Source organism: Cavia porcellus, unplaced genomic scaffold (assembly GCF_034190915.1).
Source record: "Cavia porcellus strain 051 isolate PalLab524CR breed Dunkin Hartley unplaced genomic scaffold, mCavPor4.1 scaffold_15, whole genome shotgun sequence".
Classification (NCBI taxonomy): Eukaryota; Metazoa; Chordata; class Mammalia; order Rodentia; family Caviidae; genus Cavia; species Cavia porcellus.
In genome coordinates, this window is record NW_026947498.1 from 72,236,255 (window position 1) to 72,259,878 (window position 23,624).

General features: G+C 37.4%; 1 protein-coding gene and 1 pseudogene across 16 annotated transcripts in view; one reads left to right on the forward strand and one right to left on the reverse strand.

Moving 5' to 3' along the window:
• Scn11a (sodium voltage-gated channel alpha subunit 11) overlaps window positions 1-23,624 on the forward strand; it is a 209,677-nt gene that overhangs the window by 40,483 nt on the left and 145,570 nt on the right. The gene's annotated exons all lie outside the window — the stretch shown is intronic.
• On the reverse strand, window positions 20,093-21,339 carry LOC100734501 (PCI domain-containing protein 2-like; annotated as a pseudogene).

A 23,624-nucleotide genomic window follows, 5' to 3' on the forward strand; every position in this document is an offset into this window, starting at 1 on the left:
TGCTTGACTTATTGATACTAGCCATTCTTTATGGGGTGAGGTGGGATCTCAGTGTTGCTTTAATTTGCATCTCTTGTGTCCTTTTTTTTTTTTTTTTTGGTACTGGGAATTGAACTCATGACCTAGGGCTTGCCAGGCAGGTGCTTATGCCACTGAGCTAAATCCCTGGCAATTTGCATCTCTTGAATGACAAATGATGTTGAAAATTTTTCCATATATGTATTTGCTGTTCATATTTCTTCATCTGAGAAGTATGTGTTCATCTCAGCTGTCCATTTTTGGATTGGGTCTTTAAATTTGGGAGGACTGATTCTTTTTTAGTTATTTATATGTTCTCAATAGTAATCCTTTGCCCAAGGAACAGCTAGCAAACATTTTCTCCCACATTGTGGGTTGTCTACTCACTCTGTTGGTGGTTTCTCTTGCTGTGCAAAAGCTTTTCAGTAGGATGAGATCCCAGTTGTTGATTCTTTGTGATAGTTCCTGCGCAGTTGGGGTTTTGTTTATAAAGTCTTTGCCTATATCAGTGTCTTCAAGAGTTTTACTAGTCTATTTCCAGAAGATTTAAGGCTTCTGTTTTAATATTAAGATCTTTAAACCATTCTGATTTTAGGTTGGTACATGCTGAAAGATACAGGTCCAGTTTTAATCTTTGGCAGGTATAGAGCCAGTTTTTCCAGCACCATTTATTAGTCTATCTTTCTTCTAGTGAATATATTTGGCGTCTGTGTGAAAGGTAAGGTGGCTTAGTGTGTGTGTAGTTGTTTCTACATCTTCTAATCTATTCCATTGATCCTTGGCTCTGTTTTGTTGCCAGTATCATAATTTTTTTAAGTCACAGTACCTTTATAGTATAATTCAGGTCAGGGATTGTGATGCCGCCGGTCTTGTTGTTGTTGGCCAGGACTACCTTTGCTATTCTAGGTTTCTTCTGATTCCAGATGAATTTTAGGATTGTTTTCTCTAATTCTGTGAGATATGCTATTGGCATTTTGGTTGGGATTGCATTGAACCTGTATAACAGTTTTGGAAGTATGGTCATTTTCACTCTATTGATTCTGTCTATGGAATAGCTCTCCAGTTTCTAATATTCTCTCCAATCTCCTTTTTCAGGGTAGTGTGGTTTTCACTGTAGAGGTGTTTTACATCCTTTGTTAGGTTGATTCCTAGGTATTTCATTTTTGGATGCTATTGTAAAAGGTATCATTTCCCTAATTTGTCTCTCAGTGAGTTTGTTGTTCATGTATAGGAAGGCTATTGATTTTTGAGTGTTGACTTTGTAACCAGCTATGTTATTGAATCTGCCTATTAAATCTAGTAAGTTTTTGGTGGAGTTTTTGGGGTCTTCTAAGTAACGTATCATGCCATTTGCAAGTAATGATAGCTTGACTTCTTCCTTTCATATCTTTATTCCTTTTATATCTTTCTCTTGTCTAATTGCTCCAGCTAAAATTTCCAGGACTCTGTTGAATAAGAGTAGAGACAGTGGGCATCCTTGTCTTGTTCCTGATTTTAGAGAGATAGTTTTCAGTCTTTGTCCATTTGGTTTGTCATAGATGGCTTTTATCATATTGAGATAAAGACCATCAATTCCAATTTTCTGTGGGGTTTTTTAAAATCATGAATGGGTGCTGGACTTTGTCAAAGGCTTTTTGTGCATTTACTGAGATGATCATATGATTTTTGTCATTGGCTCTATTAATATTATATATAACATTTATGGATTTATGTATTTTGAACCATTCATGCATCGTTGGGATGAATCCCATTTGATCATGCTGTATAATCTTCTTGACAATTTGCTGCAGTCTGTTTGCTAGTATCTTGTTGAGGATTTTTGCATCAATGTTCATTAGGAAAATTGGCCTGTAATTTTCTTTCATAGTTGACTCCTTCTCTGGTTTTAGTATCAGGGTAATGCTTGCTTCCAGGAATGAATTTGGAAGTATTGCTTCCCTTTCAACTCCATTAACGAGTTTGAGAAGTAGTGGTGTTAGATATTCTCTCAATTTTTTGCAGAATTCAGTGGTGAATCCATCAGGGCCTTGGTTTTTCTTTGTTGATTGGTTTTTAATTACATCTTCCATTTCATTTATTGATATTGGGTTATTTAGGATTTTTATATCTTGATTCAGTTTTGGTAATTCATCTGTATCTAGGGATCTGTTCATTCATCTGTGTTTTCCATCTTATTAGAATACAAGTTTTCAAAGAAGGTGTAGATGATTTTCAGTATTTTTTTGCAGGGTCTGTTTTGTGATTTAGCCCTTTTCATTCCTAATTGCATGGATTTGAATCTTTTCTCTCTTTCTTTTGATAATATTGGCTAAGAGTTTGTCAATCTTACTTAATCTTTCAAAGAACCAGCTCTTTGATTTATTGGTTCTTTGTATTTTTTTTTTTTTTTAGTCTCCAGTGTGTTAATTTCTGCTCTGATCTTTATAATTTCCTCCCTTACATGAGTTTTTGGCTTAGCCTGCTCTTCTTTTTCTACAAGTTTAAGGTTCAATGTTAAGTTGTTTATATGTACTTCCTTGTTTTCCTGATATGGATATGTACTTCTGTAAATTTCCCTCTTAAGTCTGCTTTCATTGTGTTCCACAAGTTCTAGTATGTTATATTATTATCATTCAACTGTAAAAACTATCTAATTTCTTCTTTAATTTCATCTGTAACCCATTGGTTGTTCAGTAGGGTGCTACTTAATTTCTATGTGTTTATGAAGTTCTTGTGGTTTCCTTTGGCATAGATTTCCAATTTCATTGCACTGTGGTCTGATAGTATGCGTGGGATAATTTTACTTCCTTTTCATTTACTTAAGCATGTTCTGTGAGCCAGTATATGGGCTATTTTGGAGAATGTTCCATGCGCAGCGGAGAAGATTGAGTATTCTGATGTTGTGGAGTGGAACACTCTGTAGACATCTACTGAGTTCATTTGTTTAAAAGTTTGACTTAGTCCTTAATATTTCATTATTGATTTTTTTGTCTAGTTGCTCTTTTTGTAACAGTAGGGTATTGAAGTCTTCCAGTGCAATTGTATTAGGGCTCATTTGATTTTTCATGTCCATTAGTAATTGTTTTATATAGTTGGGTGCACTGGTATTTGTTGCATGTATATTTATGATTATTATCTCTTCCTCTTGGATTTTTCCCTTTACGAGAATGTAGTGACCTTCTTTATCTCTCTTGATAAGTCTTGTCTTGATATTAACTTTTTCTGCAAATAGAATAGCTAATTTTTCTGGGTGGTTGGATGGAGTATAGTTTTGCATCTTTTAAATTTCAATCTGTGAATTTATTTTTAAATTAAACGTGCTTCTTGTATGCAACATATTGGTGGATCTTGCTTCTTGAACCTTTTGCCAGTCTATGTCTTTTGATTTGCAGATTGAGACCATCAACGTTGATGGTTACGACTGATATAGATTGGTTGATCCTTGTCATGTTATTTTCCTGATGTTGACTTTCTCCTTTTCTCCCCTCCCTCTAATTTTTTTGCCTTCTCTGGTGGATTTCTTCTGTTGGGGTTCGTGGAGCTGCAGTCTTATTTTCTCTTTCTAGAATGTCCTTCAGAATACTTTGGAGTGCTGGTTTGACGGTCATAAATTTCCTCAGATGTTCTTTGTCATGTAAGTGTCTTACTTCTCTATCAGTTTTGAAAGATAGTTTTTTGGGGTACAACAATCTGGTTGGAGATTTGTTTTCTTTTAATACTTGAAATACTTCACTCTGAGCGCTCCTTGACTTGAGAGTTTCTGTTGAGAAGTCAGCTGTGATTCTGATGGGTGTTCCTTTATAGATGATTCATTTCTTTTCTCTTAACAGCTTTTAGGATTCTATTCTTGTGTTGAATTTCTGGACTTGTCTATAATGTGCCTGGCTGTAAATATTTTTTGCTCATTGCTAATTGAAGTTCTCATTAATGGGTATGTCAAATTCTTTTTATCTTCCAGGAAAGTTTTCTGTCATGATGTCTGTGGACATTTTTTAAATGTCATTTGTGGTATCTCCTGCTTGTTCATTGACTCCAATTAACCTTAAATTATTCTTCTTTGTCTCACTAGTAGCTGCTGGATTGATTTCTCATGGTTCCTTGCCATTTTTGAGAAATCTTTCCTTTCCTGATCACTAACTGCAATTCTGTGTTCAGTATCTGACATTCTGCCCTCTCATTGGCCTAATCTGCTTCAAATACTTTCAACAGAGTTTTTATCCTTCTGGATATCTGCTTGAATCTGCTTTACGGATTCCATTTCTTTCCTATGCTGATCTTCCATAATTTTCTTAAGCTTATCAATTTTTTTCATGTGTCTACTCTAACATTGCTAAGCATGGTGTGTATCTTGGTAATCGTTGTGGTTATCTGAGAGATTATTTCTGATTTCATTTGTTCTGGAGCTAATTTAATTGCTTTGTTATTTCCACTTCAGAGAGGCCTGATGGGGTGCTTTTAGATTGTCCCACGTCATTGCCACCTGGAGTTGCCTTTGGTGAACTGGATATCTGGGGTTGCATTTTGTTCATGTCTTTATTTTTTCTTTATTTAGTTTTAATTCCTTGGGTGTGCTTGTAAGTTGCTTATGGTGGGTTCCCTTATTGGTAGTATCCAGGACCCTCAGGTGATGACTAGTTCTCTGAGGTATCTTCCAGGTGTAGCTGGCTTTTGGATTTTGAGTCTGTTGGAAGATCCTACCTCTTCAGTTTGTTGGAGATGAGAAGTTGTTGCTCATTTGACCTGGTCCCTGGTTCTTTGGCACTGTGACACTGTTTTTTTCTGTGATCCTTACTTAATAGCAGTCATATAGCCAGGTGTGGTGGTATATACTTGTTACTCCAGCATTCAGGAGGCTGAGGCAGGAGGATCATTGTGAGTTCAAAAGCAGCCTGGGTTACAAGGTGAGCTCAAGGCCAGCCTGAACTGCATGGTGAGATCCTGTCTCAAAAACAAAAAGAAAGAAAGAAAGAAAGAAAGAAAGAAAGAAAGAAAGAAAGAAAGAAAGAAAAGTATCTCAGTCGTGGACTACCAGGACCAACAGCTGTTAGAACAGTTATGTCAGTTTTGGCTATAGTGGTATTAATAGCATGAAGCACAGCTTTAAAAACCAACAAACTGAGCTAACCCTTAGTTTACAGTTTTTAACTGTATGAACTAGATTTGTGCTTATGTAGAAAATGTAGAACAAACTGGATAATTATATGCAGTATATAAATTCATAGTGTGTCAATTTTTCCCTAGAGGGTTCAAATTTAAAATGGATTAAGGAGAAAATAGAAAGTGGAAGAAGAGAAAGAGCAGAAGTAAGGTTGGAGGGCAAAGGGGATGACACCAACCAGGAGGAACTGGTGCAGCAGACTGAAGGGAAAGAGAGATGGAGGAGATGAAGGAAGAATGGAAACACATCCTCAAGGATGCTAGAAACCATTGTCATACTCACATAAAAATAATGAAGGAGACAGAGAGAGAGAGAGAAAAAGAAAAACAGTCCACTCCCAGGATTCTCTATGGTTTCACTAGTAGGCAGTCTGTGGAGGTAGTCCTAAATTGTGCCAATCTACCCAGCAAGCCAGCAATTGCTTTATAGCCGAGTAGTGGACAATCTCAGCAGGCCTGCCCTGAAATCAGACTCACTGGGTTTGCTGCAGTCCGAGCGATTTCCATGGGTCTGCGTGCAACTGAGAGCTGGTAGACTCCAATGTGTCTGCAGCTAATCACGCTCTCCTGTGGGGGGACTGAGTCCTCTTCACTCATCACCAGCCAGTGAAGCCCACCACTGCCCTCCACTACCATGTCTTTCTGCAGGGCCCCATCACTGTGACCATGCATGCCTAGGTTCAAACAGCTCCTCTTGTGTGGTGAGTCCTGTCTCAGTGAGAAGGTGCTGCCAGCTACCGCCTTCTTCTTCATTGAAGTTTTTTTTTTCTCTCTCGGTGGACTTCAGTCCACACTTCAGATTCTTCCTGGGTCCAAGGGACCCTCTTCTTTTCTCTTTGTCTTTCTCATGATGCTGCATTCCAGCATCTGGATGATGAATCTCAGAGAGGCTGTTTTCTCTACTGCTTACCATTCTGCCAGCTTCCTGAAAGTCTCCTGGAATATCTTGCAGTACCCTTTGTAGCATTGGTTTGGTGGTGATGAATTTCTTCAGTGGCTCTCTATCACAGGAGTATTTTATTTCTCCATTAATATATTTTTTTTAACCATGGATCGAACTCATAGCTTGTGCTTGCCAGGCAGGCACTTGTGCCACTGAGATAAATCCCCAGCCCTCTACATTAATTTATTTTTATTTTAAAGAAGATAAAACAGAATAAAAACAAATCAGTGTAAGTGATGCAGGATTTCAAAACATTATGAAATCAATAGTTACCATAATGCCTTTTGATGTCTTCAAAATAGCTGCAAATAACTTCGGACATAGTAAAAATCAAACAGAACAAAATAGAATAGAAACAATAAAAACAAAACAATGAATGAAATAAAGGACTTCAAAACAAGTCAATAGTAAAATTGCTACCATAATATATCTTGCTATCTTTGAAATAGCTGCTCATGCCATCAGATTTAACATAAACAAAACAAAAGAGGATAAAACCCAACCCAAGAAAATGATGGAAATGATACAGAACTTCAAAACGAGACCATAGAGAATCAACAATGGCTACAGCCCTCAGAAAGAGATCGCCCCAGATGCCACACTATGTACCACTATCCTCTGAACCTATTATGTATGGTCAGACCACTGGCCCTAGACCTGCAAGCTCAGCGAAACACCAAAGCACCACACGCATCCAATTGCATTTCATCTTGATAGCTATCATCACAGCCTGTGATTCTCTGTATCAGCGGTCACTGATAGGAGTGGGGTGGGGCAGAACTGGTACTTCTTGTTTGCTAGCCTGCCTGCTGGAGGGGGCGAGGGTCTGGCTGTCCCCAGTCTGGCGGTGACTCACACATGGCGTTCATTCCCAGATGGGGTTTGCTTCTTGGTATGGCCTTGTTCTCTTTCCCCACAGTCCACGAATGGTGCTGACTCACAAGGAAAGGCTTGGATCTGGCTCTCTCCGTATTAGTTTTGAAAATAGTTTTATATGTTAGATTAATTTGGGTTGAAAGTTATTTTTTTTAGGACTTGAAATACTTCACTCCAAGGTCTTGACTTGAGGGCTTGTGTTGAGAAGTCTGTCATGATTCTGATGGATTTTCCTTTACAGGTGATCTTTTTCTTTTCTCTGACATAGTATTCTGTTCTTGTGCAGAATTTCAGGAGTATTATGTGTCTGAGTATAGATTTATCTTGGTTATGGCTAATTGAAGGCTTATATGCCTCACTTATCTGTATGTGAGTTTCTTATTCCATGTTTGGGAAATTTTCTGCTATTACTTCTGCAAACTGTTTTTCATAGTTTCATCTTCCTGTCATTATCTATTTTTTAAAAATATATTTGTTATCTAGATTTGCTGAGCAGCTCTTTTATAAATGTTATTTCTTCTTTTTTTTTTTTTTTAGCTGAGAGGTCATTTCTGACCTGATTTCCTCTATACTCTCATGGGTTTGTTTACTTCAGTTGTTATCATTTCAGGAATTCCAGGGGGGGTGTCTTCCAATTTCTTTATTGTCTGAGCTCCTGGACTTGTTCTGGGTGAGCTGGAGGTCTGAGACTGCATTTTGATTTTTCATCTTCTTGCTTTCTATTTCAAAAAAAATTTATTTTGTCTTCGTGATGATTTTGTGAGTTCTGTGTGATTTTTGTGGGTTTTTATTTTGTCTTCTGTGATGATTTTGTGAGTTTGTAGTAGGTAGCTATATCACTAGTTTCACCGCCTCTTTAGGTAAAGTTTGTTCTTCAGAGATGTCTTCTGTGTGTGAGATTCTTGTTTTGTACTGTCCCAAGATCCCGCCCCTGTTGTCTTGTATTGTTATTGTTACTGTTGCTTCTGACAGTTTCATATCAATAGTCCTGTTGTTCATCCTGTTCGCCCTGGCTGGGGGTCCTAGTGTGTGGCAGACGTTTCCACTGGTCTGTGTCTTCTCACAATGTTTACTTGGATCCCAGCAATCGTCGATGGGAAAGGCCAGTCTCTGGGTCTTCCACACGATGGTTCACCTGGATCCCAGCAGCCTCCGGTCTCTCTCTGGGTCTTCCCTTGATGTTCCCTGGCATCCTTGTTTTTTTTTGTTTTTTTTTTTTTGTCTCTTTGAGACAAGGTTTTACCGGACAGTTCAGGCTGTCCTTGTGTTCACGTCATAGTCCAGGCTGGCCTCAAACTCCCAGTCATCTCCCTACAGCAGTCACCGAGTGCTGGGATTAGAGGTGTATGATACCTTGCCCAGGAGCAGCCAAAAGAAAGAAAGCTCGTCAAACAAGCCACCTTAGCTAGCAACAAACAAACAAACAAACAAAAACCTAAAAACCCTGCAAACAAAGCAAAATAAAATACTCTTCTTAAAACCAAGTCTTGCAAGTCAGTCTTGAACTCATGGTGATCATCCTGCCTCAGCCTCCCGAGTCCTGGGATTACAGGTATATGCCACCATGCCTGGCTTCTTTTGTTCCTTTTGGTTTCCTTTGGTTCCATACAAATTTTAGGATGGTTTTCTGTAGTTCTATGAAAAATGCTATTGATATTCTGACTGGGATTGCATTAAATGTATAAACCAGTTTAGAAGTATGGCCATTTTGGCCACATTGGTTTTGCCTATCCATGAACAGGAGATAGCTCCACATTTTGTGATATCCTCTTTGATCTCCTTTGTCAGAGTACTGTAGTTCATTGTAGAGGCCTTTCAGTTTGTTGGTTAGGTTAATTCCTAGGCATTTACTTTTTGATGCTTTTGCAAATGCATTGTTCCCTAATTTCTTTCTCAGTGAGTCTATGACTGGTGTATGAGAATGCTGTTGATTTCTCAGTGTTGATATTATCCCCTGCTGTGCTGCTGACTTGGGATTTTTGGGTTCCTGTACGTACAGGATCATGTGTCTGCAAAAATGATAGTTTGACTTCTTCCTTTCCTGGAGCCGCTCCTTTTACTTCTTTCTGTTGCCGAGTGCGTGGCTAATGTTTTGAGAATTACTGTATAGAGAACAGGAGTGTAATAGCGGATATCCTTGTCTTGTTCCTGATTTTACAGGGAAAGTTTTCAGCTTTTTCCCTTTAATACGATGCTGGTCATTTGTTTGTCATGAATAGTTTTATTAGATTGAGATAAGGGCCTTTGGGGCTACAAATACAAACTTCTTGGACTGCAACAAGGTTTGAGAAGGTCTTCTCTAGTCTGTTATGATTTTTTTTCTTTTTCATTTCTAATTGCATTAATTTGAGACTTTCTTTTTTAAAATTTTTTTTGGTAAAATTGGAGAGGATTTTGTTTATTCTTTCAAAGAATTCATTGATTGTTTACCTGATTTTTTTTAGCCTCAGCTTCCTTAATTTCTGCTCTGATCTTTACAGTTTTCTTCCTTATAATAGATTTAGACTTGGATTGTTCTTGTTTTTCTAGTGCCTTGAGCTGCATCATTAGGTTTTTGGGGGGGGCTTTGTTTTTCTGATGTAAGTATTCATAGCTATAACCCCTCTTAGAAGTGCTTCCATTGTGTCCCATAGGTTCTGGTATATTATACTGGTATTAGCATTTGATTTTAGGAACTGCCTAATTTCTAATGTGACCCATTGATTATTCAAGGGAGCATTATTTAATTTCCATGTGTTTGCATAATTTCTGATTTCTTTTGCCATTAATTTCTAGTATAATATGCATAACAATCTGATAATACACACAGAATAATTTCAATTATTTTGCATTTACTTAACCATGTTTTATGGGCTAGTGTGTCATCTGCTTTGGACAAAGCCCATTGTGCTGCTGACATGAATGTGCATTGTGTGGCTATTGGGTGGAACATTGTAGATATCCATTGTGTAGTTTTGTTTGAAGATTTAGTTCAACTCTGATACTTCTTTTCTGACTGTTTTATTTAGCTGTACTATTTGATATAGTGGGGTATTTAAGTCCCTCACTATAATTCTGTTGTTGTTTTTTGTTAATTTTTTATGTCAAGTAGTGTTTATTTTATGAAGTTGGTGCACTGATGTTTGGTATATATATAATTGTTTTTTCTTCCTGTTGAATTGTTCCCAGACCAGTATATAGTGACCTTCTTTGCCCCTCCTGATCAGTTTTGGCTGAAATTATAATAGCTCCTTCAGCTATTTTCCAGGTTCTAGTTTCATGGAATATTGTTTTTCATCATTTGACTTTTTATCTTTTAACTTCCTTTGGATTAAATGTGGTTCTGTATATTGAATATTGCTGGGTTTTGTTGCTTGATACATTCTGGCAGTCTGTATCTTTTGATTGGGGAGTTCAGCCCATTTACATTGGGAGTTATTACTGAAAGGCACTGCTTGGCCCTGTCATTGCATTATTTTCCTGTTGCTGATTTCTTCCCTGCCCCTGTCTCTATCTGTTCACACTGCCTGGAGTTTTCATTCTATTAGATTTTTTTGCATTGTTAGTTTCATAGTCTCTGTCAGATATCTTTGAGAAGTTTTTGTACTACTGGTTAGGTGGGCATCAATCTCTTAAAATGCCCTTTGTCCCAGAAATGTTATTTCACCATCAATTTTGATAGAATGTTTTTCAGGAGATAGAAGCCTGTGTTCAGTTACTATCTTTACTTCAAGCTCTCCTGGCCTTTAAGGTTTATGTTGAGGAGTTTGTTGTAGTTCTGATGGGTTTATCTTTATAAGTGATTTGAGTGATAGCTCAGTGACACAAGACTTGTTTGGCAAGCATGAGGTCCTGAGTTCTGTTAACAGTACCAAAATTTCAAAAGGTGATCCAGTACTTCAACAACTTTTGAGATTCTGTCCCTATGTTAGATTTATGGTATATGCATTACAGTGTGATCTAAGAGGTTATCTTTTGACCATGACTATTTAGAGTTCTTATGCTTCATTTATCTGTATGTTTAATTTTTTCCCAATATTTGGAGAATTTTCTGTTATTATTTCTGTAAGCAAGTTTTTTTTATGACCTTTGTGCTGTTTTTGATTTTTCACTCATTCTCATTAATCTTGGATTAGTCTTCTTTGTGTCATCTAGTAGCTGTTGAATCCATTTTTCATGTTCTTCTATTATTTTTAAAGTATCCCTCATTGGTCTTTGAAATCATCCATAACTTTTAATTTTGATTTCTCATATTGGTCCCTTTCGCTGTCCATACTCTTAGTATAATTTTTAATCTGGATTTCTGCTTAGAATCTTTTCACGCATTCTAGTTCTTTGTTAAACTGGTTATTCAAGTTTTGTATTATTTTATATAGCTCAGTTAGTGTTTTATTAGTGTCTTCTGTAAACTCCCTGGTTGTTTAATTATTTCCACTGTCTGATGAGATGTATTTTCTGTGAGCTTGCCAAGCACCTCATTGATCTGTGTTTTTTTTAAAAATTTTATTTTAGACTAAAACCAAGCAAAATAAAACAGAATATAAGCAATCAAAACCAGATAGTGTAAGTGACTCAGGATTTCAAAACAAGGTAATAGATAAGCAGTAGTTACCATAATGCGTCTTGTTGTCTTCAAAAAAGCTGTCCATACCTTCAGACATAGCAAAATCAAACAAAACAGAAACAGAATAGAGCCAATAAAATCAAAACAATGAATTCAATGCAGGACTTCAAAACAAGGTAAGAGTAAATCCAAAGTGGCTACCACAATATATCTTATTATCTTTGAAATAACTACCCATACCATCAGATGAAATAAAATCAAACAACATAGAACAGAATAAAACCCAACTCAACAAAACAATGAGAATGATACAGAACTTTGAAACAAGATAATAGGGAATTAACAACAGCCACCACCTTCAGAAGGAGATTTCTCATATATGCTACATTGAATACTGTTATCCTCTGAGGAGATGATCAGACTACAGGCTTTAGGCCTGCAAAGTCAGTAAACACTAAACACTACAAGCATTGAGTTGTATTTTACCTCACTAGCTATCGTCACAGCCCGTGTTTCTCTGGATCGGCTGGTCACTTTGGAGTAGGGAGGTTGGCTCTTCTTGTCTCCCGCCCTCAGGCCAGAAGAGGCTGGCATCTGGATCTCCCTCTGGCAGCCCACGCATGGCACTGACTCACAAGAGGTCTTAGCTTCTTGGTGACTTCTTGTTCTCCTCCCTGCAGTCCATGAAAGGCGCAGACTCACAGGGGAGGGCTGGTGTCTGACTCTCACCCGTGCATGGAGCTAACTCACAGTGATCTGTTTTTCAATCTCCTGTTTTATCGTTTCAAATAATTCTTCCTTGTGGTTTTTTGTTTTTCACCCCTCACTGCCCCATAGATCAGCTTTGGGGGACTCGAGAGTTTTGGGAGCACTTGCTTTATCTTCTCATGTTTCTATTAATTTTTGCTTGTTTTGTGCTTAGGTACATGGTTGCTTACAGTGGAGAGATTTGGTTGCTAGTGGGGGATCTCTTTAACTAATCTGCTTCTCAATGATGCAAACAGGAGGAGTCTATGCAATATGTTGCCTCTATCCCAAGATCTGATCACCTCTGTTAATATGGGAGACTGTGGTGTAATTCTCCCAGCACCCACTTGTGTGGAAATAAATTGCAGTATTGTTAATGTCATGGTGGTAATCTGCACATTGGCGTACAGATAAAACCTATTAACAGGAACAACTATGAGATGCTGGCAGTATAATAATATTATCCAAAACAAACTAGATATTGACATACATAAGAACTAATAATATACCAATTTTAACCTTAGAAATCTATAATTATAGTATAAACCCTAAAATAAACCAAATATTGACATATAGTAAATATGTACTAAGTGCAATAAATACATCTCCACTGATGATAGAAAAAAATTCAACAGTAGTAAAATAGAGTTAACTATCTAAAGTTTAACAAAGCCTAATGTTTAAACTGTTAAAGATACAGGGGTTGGGAGTGATAAAATGCAAAAAGAAAAATTTGAAAAATTAAAAATGGGAGATGATAAAGAGAGAAAAGTTAGACAAAGGATCCTATTTTTTTTTTTGTCTTTTTCCTTTTTATCGGTACCAGAGATCGAACTCACAACTGCCTGCTTGCAAGGTAGGCGCTTATGCCACTGAGCTAAATCCCCAGTCGCCAACGGATCCTATGTTTTAAAAAATTTTATTTAAAAGGAAAAAGAGAAAAAACAAAACAAAACAAAGCAGTATAAGGGTACAATTAATACAGAACTACCAAAAAAACCAGTAAGAAATCACCAGTTAATAGATTACAATTATCATCCTAGAGACAGTTGCTCAAGTCACAGTATCAAAGCATACAAAGTGGACATTCAATCAGTGAGACTGCAAACAGTTGTGTTCAATGATCCAACCAAAAACATTAATATGGGCATCTATTTAACACCCCTAAACACACTTGCAGTTGTATACTTTAGAGCACTTTTTTTTCCCTCTCTTTTTTACAACAAAATTTACACATTTTGGGTTTTATTACTCCTTAGTTCTTATTGCTTTTTTTTTGAAAGAGAATAAAGTCCAATATGGCAAAACAAAGCTGTCAGTCAAAACCAAGGATAGACATAGCACATGATGTAAAAACAGAGTACAAGGTTATTGACAATGGTTACCATAATGCCTCTTGCTTTCTTAAAAAAGAGTTGTCTATCTCATTAGGTATTATAAAGTTGAACAAAACAGTAGAGAACAAGACCAATAAAACCTAAACCTTGTAAACACTACAGGACTTCCAAAGAAGATAATAGTCAAACCAGAATGGGCATCATAGTGAATCTTATTGCCTTCAAAGTAGTTGCCTATACCTTCAAAATTGATACTATCATACAGAACGGAACAGAGTCTAATCAGTCAAAACAAGATAGTGGGAGTATTACAGGACTTCAAGTCAAGTTAATAGGAAATCAAATAAGTTACTATAATATATCCTAATTTTTCCCCTTAATTAAAAAAATCATAAAAAATAACTAAATAATTTTTTTAATGAATAAGGAAGAGATTGAGATAAAAGAGGACATAACATCATAACAGTACAGGTCAAAGCATGACAGTTTCAGCAACCTAGTGCTTCACCACCAGATAACCCGGTTTAATATTAGTTACCATAGTGTCTTTTTCCTTGAACTATTTGAATATAACTTCATATACTATAGCTTCAAACATATTAAGTCAGTGTAAAACCATTCAAGTGGATGAAAGCATTATAGGGTTTTTAGAACCCACTAACAGAAAATAAACAATGGTTTCTATATTATCTCTTTGCCTATAACAATTTTTGTTTATACTATCACATATAATAAAATCCAGCAAGATACATCATGATAAAACCAATGTAGACAGAAGAGCCATAGTTTGGTGGGGCTTCAAAACAAGATGATAGTAAATCAGCACTAGCTATTATGATGACTTATTTTCTTCAAAATAGTTGTTCATTTCATCACAGGCAATAATATCAAGCAGCCCAGAATAAAGCCATTCCAATTAATGAGTGAAAACTTTATAAGGCTTCAAGGCCACATACTGGGGAATCATGATTACCACCTACTTTTATATATTTGAATCATTACTTACATTAGGGAAACTATTCGGTATTCACACATGTGAGATTGATTTATTTCACTTATGAGTATGGTCTCAAGGTGTGCCCATTTATTGATAAATATCTCAATGTGATCCTTCTTTATAGCTGAGTAATACTCCATTGTATAGAAATACCATAACTTTTTTATCCATTCCTCAGTTGATGGACACTTGAGTTATTTCCAAGATCGGGCGATTACAAATTGTGCTGCTATAAACATTGGTGTACATATATCACTGTGGTATGATGCTTTCAGTTCTTCTGGGAATATGCCTAGAAGTGGAATAGCTGGAACAAATGGGACTTCCAATCCCAGCTTTTTGAGAAATCTCCAGACTGACCTTCACAAGGGTTGTACCAGTCTACACTCCCACCAACAGTGTAGGAGAGTTCCTTTTTCCCCACAGCCTCTCCAGCATTTGTTGTCATTGGTTTTCTTGATCCTGGCCATTCTTTCAGGAGTGAGATGCAATCTCAGTGTGGTTTTAATTTGCATTTCTCTAATGACCAATGATGATGAACATTTTTTCATGTATTTATTTGCCATTTGTATTTCTTCATCTGAGAATTGCATATTCATCTCAGATGCCCATTTTTGGATTGGATCTTTAAATTTTGGGGGTCTGAGTTTTTTTAATTCTTTATATGTTTTAGACAAAAATCCCTTGTCTGAGGGGGAGTTCACTAAGATCTGTTCCCAGTTTGTGGGTTTTCTTTTCACTATGCTGGAGATTTCTTTTGACATGCAGAAACTTTTTAATAAGAGGTGGTCCCAGTTATTGATTCTGGGAAGTATTTCCCGTGCGGTTTGAGTCCTGTTTATGAATTCTCTACCTACCCCTATGTCTTCAAGGTTTCTACCCAATTTGTCTTCCAATAGATTTAGTGTTTCTGTTTTAATATTCAGATCTTTGATCCATTTAGATTTTAATTTAGTACATGGTGATAGACATGGGTCTAGCTTTAGTTTTCGGCAAATGGAGAGCCAGTTTTTCCAACACCATTTATTAAAGCGACTATCGTTCTTCCAGTGAACCTGCTTGGCTCCTTTATCAAAGATAAGGTGGTTGAGTGTGTTTATAGTTGTAGTTGTATCTTCTAATCGATTCCATTGATCTTCGTGTCTGTTTTGATTCCAGTACCATGTTGATTTTACTACTGTTGCTTTGTAGTAGAACTTCAAGTCAGGGATTGTGATGCCTTCTGCCTTGCCTTTGCTGCTTAGAATTGCCTTTGCTATTCTAGGTCTCTTCTGGTTCCAGATGAATTTTAGGAGTGATTTCTCTAGATCTATAAGGTATGTTGATGGTATTTTTATTGGGATTGCATTGAATCTGTATAACAGTTTTGGGAGAATGGCCATTTTCACAATGGTTCTTCCTATCCACAAGCAAGGGATGTCTTTCCATTTTCTGAGATCATCTTCAATTTCTTTTTTCAGTGTATTATAATTTTCCCTGTATAGGTCTTTCACTTCTTTCATAAGAGTAATTTCTAAATATTTCATTTTTTTGCTTACTAGTGTGAAGAGTGTGGTTTCTCTTATTTCCCTGTCTGTGATTTTGTTGTTTGTGTATAGGAATGCTATTGATTTCTGAGTATTGATTTTGTATCCAGCTACATTACTGAATTTGTTCATTATATCTAAGAGTCTTTCAATGGAGTTTAGGGGGTCTTCTATGTAGAGTATCATGTCATCTGCAAACAATGATAATTTAACTTCTTTTCCTATCTTTACTCCTTTTATTTCTTTCTCTTGTCTAATTGCTCTGGCTAGTACTTATATTAAATAGGAGTGGTGATAAAGGACATCCTTGTCTTGTGCCTGATTTTAAAGTAAAGGCTTTCAATTTTTGGTCATTTAGTATGATGCTGGATGTTGGTTTGTCATAAATGGCCTTAATTATATTGAGGTATAGACCATCTATTCCAATTTTCTGTAAAGTTCTTATCATGAATGAATGTTGGACCTTATCAAAGGCTTTTTCTGCATCTATAGAAATTATCATGTGATTCTTACTTTTGGCTTTATTAATATGGTAGATTACATTTATTGATTTACGTATGTTGAACCATCCCTGCATTCCTGGCATGAATCCCACTTGGTCATGGTGTATAATCTTTTTGATGATTTGCTGCATCCTGTTTGCCATTTATTTCATTGAGGATTTTTGCATCTGTGTTCATTAAGGAGATTGGTCTATAGTTCTCTTTTTTAGTTGGGTCTTTCTCAGGTTTTGGTACTAGAGTAATATTTGCTTCCAGGGATGACTTAGGAAGGATTGCTTCCCTTTCAATTTCATTGAATAGTTTGAGGAGTGTCGGCATTAGGTCTTCTTTGTATTTCTGTAGAATTCTGCAGTGAATCCATCTGGGCCTGGGCTCTTCTTTGTAGGTAAGGACTTAATTACATTTTCAATTTCATTAATAGAGATTGGATTATTCATCAGTTTTACATCCTCTTGATCTAGCTTTGAAGTATCATATGTTTCTAGGAATCTGTCTATTTCTTCTGTGTTATCAAACCTTTGAGTGTAGAGGTTTTTGAAATAGTTGTTGATGATCTTCTGTATTTCTGTAGAGTCTATAGTGATTTCACCTTTTTCATTTCTTATTGCATGAATTTGAGCTTTTTCTTCCCTTTTTAAAATAAGGTTGGCTAGGGGCTTATCAGTTTTATTTATTCTTTCAAAGAACCAACTCTTGGATTTGTTGATTCTTTGGATTGTTTTCTTAGTGTCTATTGCGTTGATTTCTGCTCTAATTTTTATAATTTCCTCCCTTCTTTTGGCTTTGGGCTTGACTTGCTCTTCTTTTTCTAGCTGTTTGAGGTGTAGCATCAGGTTATTTATTTGTATTCATTCTGTTTTCCTGATGTGGGAACTCAGTGCAATAAATTTTCCTCTGAGGACAGCTTTCATTGCATCCCACACATTCCGGTAAGTTGTGTCTGTATTTTCATTTTCTTGTAGGTATTATTTAATTTCTTCTTTAATTTCCTCTGTGACCCACTGATTACTCAATAGTGTGTTATTCAGTTTCCATATGTTTGTGGGATTTTTGCAGTATCTTTTATCATTAATTTCTAATTTCAAAGCGCTATGACCTGATAACATGCAAGGGATGATTTCAACTCCTTTCCATTTGTTTACATATGTTCTGTGAGCTAATATATGGTCTATTGTAGAGAATGACCCATGTACTGCTGAGAAGAATGTGTATTCTGATGTTGTTGGGTGGAACATTCTGTATATGTCTATCAAGTCCATTTGTTTACAGGTGTGATAAAGTTCTATTATTTCTTTGCTCATTTTCTGTCTGGTTGATCTGTCCTTTGGTGTCAATGGTATGTTAAAGTCTCCTGTTACAATTGTGTTGCTGATAATTTGAGTTTTCATTTTTGTTAATAGTTGTTTTATATAACTGGGTGCTCTGGAGTTTGGTGCATGTATGTTTAAGATAGTTATCTCTTCCTCTTGGAGTTTTCCCCTAACAAGTATGTAGTGACCTTCTTTGTCCTTTATGATCATTGTTGGTTTAAAGTTCACGTTGTCTGCAAAAAGAATGGCTACTCCTGATTTTTTTTGGATTTCTGTTGCGTGAAGTATGGTTTTCCATCCTTTGACTTTCAGTCTGTGAGTATCCTTCTGGGTTTAGATGGGTTTCCTGTAAACAGCATATGGTTGGATTTTGTTTCTTGATCCATTCTGCTAGTCTGTTTCTTTTGATTAGTGCCTTGAGACCATTTACATTAATGGTTATAACTGTTATATGCTGGTTTATTGTTGATATGTTATCTCTCTGCTGTTGCATCTTTATCTTTCTGATCTGTTTAATTATCTGCTTTGGTTTTTTCCTTTGTATATCTAAACTGTCTCTCAATATTTTTTGCAGGGTTGGCTTGGTGTTCATGAAGTTCTTCAGCTGTTCTTTGTCATGGAAGTATCGTATTCCACCATCGATTTTGAATGAAGGTTTTGCAGGGTACATCAGTCTAGGTTGGAAATCATTTTGCTTTAGGAAAGGATCCTATTTTGTAGTGAAAGCATATTTATAGGATGAGATAAAGGTAACAGAAAAAAACTCCATAAGACATCGAAGATAAACAAAAAAAGGGAAAAAGACAATATGGGGAATGAAAAAATAGAAAAAATTAAGAAGAAGAAAAGAAAAAAGATACAATAAAGAGAAAAAAGAAAACAAGAGTTGAGATTGAGTTCAAAAACAGAAAACACTTCCTGCAAAATGCTGTTAAGTTCAGGTGACATTTTTTAGCTAGTCAGCATTTCTGTACAGGTGACAAAGTGTGTAATTCCCATTCAGAGCCATCCTTTCTGACAGCTGCTCTGTCTGTGCACATCCCAGCATAAAACTGCCAATTCAGTTTTCCTGATATGTAATCATTTTAAGAGTTGAATAGTTTCACAGCTGTGGTGTTAGTTGGAAACAAAAGTGCACATAACAGGTCCTCGTGTGCATCCTCCTAGAAAATATCTCTCACAAAAACAAGCATCATTGGCTTGTCATCACTGTTGGACTTATCAATCTGAGTTGCATACTACAGTGTGATTCATGAATCCTTTCTAACAATCATGCCTCAATATCCTCTGCTATTTCATCAGTTTATCTAGTTGTGGAGCTGTCCAGAGAGGAACATGTGCTACTTTTTGAGCTGCAGCCTGTTCTAAGGGTTCATGATAAATATCTTTAGCAGAAGGCCAGATCAGCTCTTCACTAATAGTAAGGGTTTGCTTAGCTTTAGCAGTGTGGTTAATGTCAGTGATCGATGCTCTCAGTGCAGATACATTTGATGATTTAGTAATCTTCAGCAATTGCTCCTGTTTTTGATGCTCACACTGTTTTCTTTAAAAAACAAACTCCAAAGCCTTATCTTTTAATGCAAGATTCTTGGTATTTATGTGGTGAAGCAGTTTGAAGGTTTCATGACTCCACTGGTGTCAACTGCTACTTGTTATACAAAGTGAGCATGGAAAATGTGAGTACCTGTTGCAACTAATTTAAGTAATACTCTTAAATGTAGCTTTCTTTTTGTTGAAGTCATAGTCTTCTGCTCTTATCCTTGTTTCTTTTCTCTTTTTCAAAAAGTGACATTTATTTTTTACTCATACTTTTGAGTAAGCAGCTGCATTTATTTGAGTAAACAGCTTGTAAATAAGCCATTGGTAAATATTACAAAATTAAATACATTTTTGAAAGCTTGCCAGCATATGTAAAATTCACATGGTTCTCTTAAAGATAAAACATATTCAGAGCACCCTTGATATAAAATGTCTGGACCTAGTTCTTGGCCACTTTCCAGGGCCACTTGGAAGTATCTTACAGTAGTTGGGGTTTCTTGTGGGGAGACAGTAGATGCCTCCTGGAGGGGAGCAGTTTCTCCTCTTGTCTTTTATACCACCCACATGCCATCTGAATTTTAATTCTTCTCCAAAGAGCTGCTGTATAGTGAGGAGGCTCAAGCAGCACAGGGCAAACTGGCTTCAGGACAGGGACCCAGGGTTGGGGGTCTGTGCCTCTGTGGGCGCCACATTAGCACAGGTGAACAGCACAGGTGAACAGCAGGGGGAAGGGATTCTGCTTGCTGATGCCCAGCTTCCAGTGCTATGGGCATGGAATATGGGATATTTAGCATTTGATGTGGCCCACATAGGTCACATGGGTTGACTGGGATACACTGTACTTCATCAAGGTCATGTCTTTCTTGTGCGTAAACTTCAGGGGCACCAAGAAGGCATCCAGGGACAGCTGGTGGGTTCTGAGTAGCAGGTATACTTTCTTGAAGAGGTTCCTATAGATGATGATCTTGAGCTTCTCCAGGATGAAGAAGATGCCACAGTAGATGGTGCAGATTTCGTGTCTGGCCAGCACCTTGCATAGCAGCAGGTTGCCCTCACTCACAGCTGTGATCACCTCTGTGAACTGCATGAGGCAGTACTTCCTTAGCTCTGTGGTCGGAATGTGGCCCAGCAGCATCTTCAAAGGCAGTAGGTAAATGAGGATCATCCTCTTGTTCTTATAGTAGCAGTGCTCGAAGGCGAAGGATGGTGCTCCTTGGCTTGCTTAAAGTCGCTGGTGAACGTGGCCTTGCACCCCATATAGTACTTGTATGTGACCCTCTGTGCAGCTGTCCTTCAGGTTTGAGCTGTCAGTGGTGCCATTGAAGGGCTTAGAGGAGTGCAGCTTGTTGATCTTGAAGTAGATCTTAAATGATTCACAAAAAACAGCATGTCCCACTTCTCTGAGTCCTCGATGCCAGCACAAGCATTGCTGGCACACACTCGGAAGCAGCTCGTGAGTAAGTGGCTTATTCTGACATACCCCCAACTTTGCTTTTTCCTTTCTTTGTCAACTGATTATTGGAAAACACTCAAAGCTACCATGTACATGACAAGGAGAGCCCAATTTTCCTCTTCGTGAACCTGAAATGCCCACAGGAATGACTGAACTATAACCATCTGACACTTGTGTGCCTCTATGAAGTTAGGGCTCCCCACCATGTCGTTGCACCTTAAATGAGTGGCAAACATTTCGTCATAAGGAGGTGCCAAAACTTGCTGACATTTCTGGAGAAGCCGTCTGCAGGCGGGGGTTCACCACATGAGGGTGCTTGAGGGATTCCAGTCCTGAACATGATGCTCCATCGCTGCTGTTGATTGCATCATGCACTTGCTGCAGATACTAGGTGATGGCAATATGTACCATTCAGGCTTAATGTGTGACATCAGTGCAGCTGTACGTTGAAGTGCATCAACTCATTCGCCTATATAAACCCTGCCACCAGAAGCAGCTTGTCACTTGCCGCTCACTGATAGGGTTCAGATATGAGCCTGTAAGCGCTTGGTTTATTGTGATTTCTGGGCAGTGAAGCCTCTCTACTGCTAATGTTAATCTGTATTTGCAGCTGCTCCTCGGTGCTAGCATTACTGCTCCGTCCCCACCTCAGAGCATCAGGCACTGGATTTTCATAAGGAGCACACAAACTGATCTCTCACATGCAGTTCACAGTAGGTTCTTGTTCCTATGCGAATCTAATGTCGCCGCTGCTGAGAGCAGTGAAGAGCTGCTGTGACTGCAGAGGTGAAGCTTTCCTCACGGATCTCTGCTCAGCTGTTGCACAGCCTGGACCTAACAGGTCACAGATAGTGCTGGTCCACGGCCTGCGGGTCAGGGCCTCCTGTACCGATACAGTGCTGCTATCTTATATGTTATTCTGCATATTCTTAGTTTTAAAATATTTTGAAATTGTGCTACAATATATCTGACATAAAATTTGCCATCTTCACCATTTTAAGTGCATAGTGAAGAGTGTTAAGTAAATTCACATGAACAGAAGACTGACTTTCTGAACTTCTTCATCTTCCAGTGAAATTCTATACCCACTAAAAATTTTTATTCCCCCTCTTCTAAGCCCCTGTCTACTCTAACCACCTCCCTACTCTGTCTTACAAATTTGACTATTCTGGGGACCTCATGTGAGTGCAACCATGTATTACCTGTCTTTTAGCTTCCAGTTTATTTCACAACAACCTCCATTTTTCTTCTTTTTTACTATAATTTCCCTCCCAGTTTGCTAAAGAAATAATATACTCATATCTCTTTTTCTTTTTCTATTTTACATGTAGAACAAAACAACTTTCTTGTATCTTTATTAGTGCAAATTAATTATACAAAATATTGGGTTTTATTTTGACTCTTGCATACATACACACAACGTGTTGATCATATCCATCCCTGTTACCCCTTTTACTTACCCCTCCCTCTTGCTCGATCGCTCTTGTCTAACACTCTCCTACTCCTGTGTCATCTTTTTTCAGATTCTTTATGTTAGGGAGAACATGTGGTATTTGTCTTCTGAGGCTTATTTTACTCAACATGATCTCCAGTTCCACCCATTTGCCTGTAAATGACATTTTTTTCTTTTTTACACATCTTTTATGCTATATTCTATATATACATCACATTTTCTTTACCCATTCATCTATTGATAGGCACCAGTCAGCATACAGAATCTGTATCGTTGTGACTTGTGAGGGGATAAGTGGGGTGTGCCGATACTCTGTGTGCAGTCACACATGCTGACTTTCCTTCAGAGACGGATGAGGAGCGGTTCAGCTGGGTCAAATGGTAGCTTTATTTTTAGTGTTTTGAGGAAGCTCCACACTGATTTCTCTCGTGGTTGCACTAATTTACACTCCCACCAAGAGTCAGCAGAATAGAATGGTCCCTTTCCCCTGCATCCTCATCAGGACTTATTTTTTGCAGGGTTATGTGTGTGCACATACATGTTTTTCTCTGTGTATGTGTGTGAGTATGTGTGGCACTAGGAATTGAGCCCAAGGCCTCCATACTAAATTACATCCTCGGCCCTTTTAAATAGTTTTTAAACTTTGAGATGGGGTTTTTTTTTTTGATACAGGGAATCTTGAGGTAGGTTCTGATTAAGCCACTAAATTGCTCCTCTAGAGTACTGAGATTACAGGTGAGATGGAGTAAGATGAATATCAATGTCATTTTGATTTATATTTTACTGATCACTAGATACTTGAAATTTTTTTCATATAATTACTTGCTACTTATATTTCTTTTTTTGAAAAGTGTCCTGTTCATCTGCCCATTTTTAAATTAGCTTATTTGTTCTTTTGGAGTTAAAATTTTCAGTTATTTATGTATTCTGGATATCAATCCTCTGAAGAAGACTAGCTGGCAAGGATTATATTCCCATTCTCTAGGATGTTTCTTCATTCCATTATGATTATGATTATTGCTATGCAGAACATTTTTAACTTGATGTAGTCCCATTTATCCTTTTTCTTTTGTAAGTACTAGGGATTGAACTCACAACCTCATACTTTCCAGGCAGGTGGTTATGCCATTGAGCTAAACCCCCATTTATCCATTTTTGCTATTATTTACTGAACTAATAAGATACTATTCAGTAAGCCATTGCCTGTGCCTACATCTTGAATTGTTTCTCCTGTATTTTCTAC